This window comes from Pteropus alecto, unplaced genomic scaffold (assembly GCF_000325575.1).
Source record: "Pteropus alecto unplaced genomic scaffold, ASM32557v1 scaffold103, whole genome shotgun sequence".
NCBI lineage: Eukaryota > Metazoa > Chordata > Mammalia > Chiroptera > Pteropodidae > Pteropus > Pteropus alecto.
This window is the reverse complement of record NW_006436288.1, coordinates 7,420,754-7,424,246: the sequence shown is the minus strand read 5'-3', so window position 1 is coordinate 7,424,246 and position 3,493 is coordinate 7,420,754.

Sequence of the window (3,493 nt, the reverse complement as noted above, 5' to 3'; positions counted from 1 at the left end):
CCCTTTAGTGTTCTTTCTTAGAAAAAGGCATCACTGACCCTCCCACACAACTCCTTTCATAGTTTTCCTTAATCCAGCCAACTCTTTTTATATTCAGTGATACTTCCCTGCTTCAGGCTTTCATTGCCTCCCACCTGGATTATTATAACATCCTTTCAATGATCTCCCTAAAAACCCTGTCTTTATTTAAAATTTTCATAAGTTGTTCATCATGGATTTTTTCGCATTCATTTTGATTTTTTTAAATATTGCATTAAAATATCATTTATCTTGTTTATTAAGTCTTTTGCTGTCTCCTTAAATTGTGCATTCAAAGCAAATGCTTCACTCACTTGTTCCAATCCTACTTCTTACCTTTAGTCTTAGCTCCTGCAATTTGTTTCCAATTAGCAAGGACAGTCAACTAAAATATATAAGCCATCATTTTTTTTTGCTTAAAATTCTTCAATGGATTCCTCACAGGTTAATTCAACCAGACCTCAATAAGATCAGTCTTTTTCTGGTTCTGGCTTACTGTTTTAGCCTCTTTTATAGATTTTCTTCTCCTCCTTTACTTATCATTACCTTTACTTATCTATGACACAGGATGAACACTTTGTTCTTAGCACTTTATACGTGTTAGCTTATCCTATATAATGAGGTGAAATCAATATTGTTATTTTATTTATATATTATTTTATAGCCAGGACAACTCTCCTCCTCTAGGTCTCTTTTAGGCTCTCTACAAGTTTCCACTGCCTGGAAAATTCTTCTGTAGTAGATTGAATAATGCCCCTCTCTCCCACAAAGATGTCCACACCCTAATCCCTAGAACCTATTACCTTACAAAGAGACTTTGCAGATGTGATTAGGTTTAGAATTTTGAGGTAAATTATCCTGGATGAACTTATCCCAGATGAATGAAATAGATGAACTTACCCTCGATTTTCTGGGTGGTTCTAATGTAATCACAAGATGGAGGCAGGAAGATCAGAGTGAGAGAGAAGATGTGACATAAAAGTAGAGGTCAAAGTAATGTCATTGCTGGAAGAAGGCCAAGAGCCAAGGAACGTAGATGGTCTACAGAAAAAGGAAAGGGCAAGGAACAGATTCTCCTCTAGAGCATCCAGAAGGAATACAGCCCTGCTGACACCTTGATTTTGAACTTCCAATGCCCAGAGCTTCAAGATAATAAATTTGTGTTGTTGTTTATTTAATTGAGAAGTCATTAACACATAACATTGTATTAGTTTCAAGTGTACAACATAATGATTCGATATTTGTATATACTGTGAAATGATCACCACCATGTCTAGTTAACATCCATCTCCACACATAGTTACATTTTTTTTTCTTGTGATGAGACTGTTTAAGATATACTCTCTTAACGACTTTCAAATATGCAGTATAGTATTATTAACTGTAGTTACCATGTTGTACAAATATGTTGCTTTAAGCCTCTAAGTTAGTGGCAGTTTGTTGTAGCAGCAGCAGCAGCAGCGGCAAGGAAACGCTTCCTCAGGGAAGCCTTTTTTGGTCCCCTCAAACTGAATTTGATGCTCCTCCCCAATGGTCTCCCAACTTCCTGTCGTTGCCTCTCCCATAGCACTGGTTTTGCTGCACTGCTTTTCCCAGTTGGGAGCCCAATCCTAACTCTAGACTGTAAGTTCCTCTGACAGGGATCGTGTTTATCCTTTGTATCATCAGAGCCTAACTTAAAGAGATGCACGGCTACAGCTAAATAGGTATTTGTGGAGTGAAAGAATGAATGTGACTTCTCAAGAGAGGCTGAGGTTATGTGTTTATACTAAAATCACATGTAATAGCTATTAAGTGTAAAATGTAACTGAATTCGTTTTCCTGGCAAGAAAATATACAAAAAAAAAAAAAAAAAAAGATGCGGAGTTGGTTTTTCCCTAAATGCCCCACGAACACAGACAGGAGTGGTTACCTTGACAACAGTGAGAGAACTGCTTTCCTCAGAGAAACAAATGAAGCAACGAAGCAAGAGAGAATGAAATACTTAAGAAAATTTGAGATTTAACAGGGGCTTCTAAGTTTTTACATACAAGACACATACTTTGTTAGGATATATGTGCCAGTTACCACAAGTCTTTATTCACAACAGAATTGTGAGGGGTCATTACTGAGTCATCGGAGTTTCTCTCTCATCTTCTGTGTCACCCAATTGTTCAGAAGTCTGGCAAGGTGTAGCTGGGTTCTCTGCTTAGGGTACCACAAAGCTGAAATCAAAGTGTCAGGGGGACTAAGTTTTTGTCTGGAGGCTCTGGGGAAAATTTCACTTCCAAGCAAGCTTATTGGTGTGGTTGGCAGAATTCAGTTGCTTGCAGTTGAAGGACTGAAGTCCCATTTACTTTCTGGCTGTCAGCCAGAAGCTGCTCTCAGCAACTAGAAGCTGCTCTTAGGTTTTTTTCTCCATGGCCTCCACTGTCACTTCACAATGTGGATGTTTGCTTTCTTCCAGGCCAGTCTGAGCACAGTTCTCAAACTTCCCCTTCTTCAACTAGCCAGAGAAAATTCTCTACATTTAAAGAGCTCGTCGATTAAGTCAGGCCCACCCAGATAATTTCCCTATCTTAAGGTTACTTCTGCCATATAACAACATAATCACAGGAGGAAAATTCATTGTATTCAGTCCCAAAGATTATCAGGGAATACACAAAATATGGATGAAAAATTTTAAGTCCATTTTAGAATTTTGCCGACCACACCACTACTCATGAAAGTTTATCAGAACGAAGAAAAGGAATATATTTTGAAAACAACCCAATAAATAAACAAAAACACCTAAGGCTTTTTTTTTCAGTACCTTCCCCCACATTCCCATAGCGAACTATTCCTTTAATTAAAAAAATCCAAATTTTGATGGCATGTTAGATCCTGGCACCACATGTTAGATATCTGGAACATAGGCATTGGTTTTGATCTTTCCAGGAAAAAAAAAAAGAAGAATGGACAGAGGCAGGATAGAATTGGAAGTTTGAACAGTGGGAAGGGGGTTTGACATACCCTAAGTGAGGTATCTGATATGAGTTCAGTGAAAGATGAGCAAAAGCTCCAGATACTCTCTTCCTCAATGGACTTGGCAGTTTCTAGATTTTGCAGAATGGGCAAATTGGCTATTCATGCTTTGGAATTTGTGAATTATTTAGAAGATTAGAATACAAAGCTTTTTCTAAGTTTCCATTATATTATGCAGAAGACCAAATACTTTAAGTAAAAACATTGTGACCTTCGTAACCACTTAGTAGAGAATGACAAAATTTTTTTAGAACCCCCAAAGAGAGAGGTACCTATTTTCTCCTAGACACTGTTTCTGTGATTCCAGCCACCATCACTGTGGGATAAAGAAGGCCCATCTATGTGTTTTTTGTGGATATGTTACACTCTGGCAAGATAAGAACTAAAATAAGCCTTTGAATCAGTCAACTATGATTTCTACTATAAAGGGTATTTAAAAATAACTATTAACTCTTACCTTGTCACATAATAA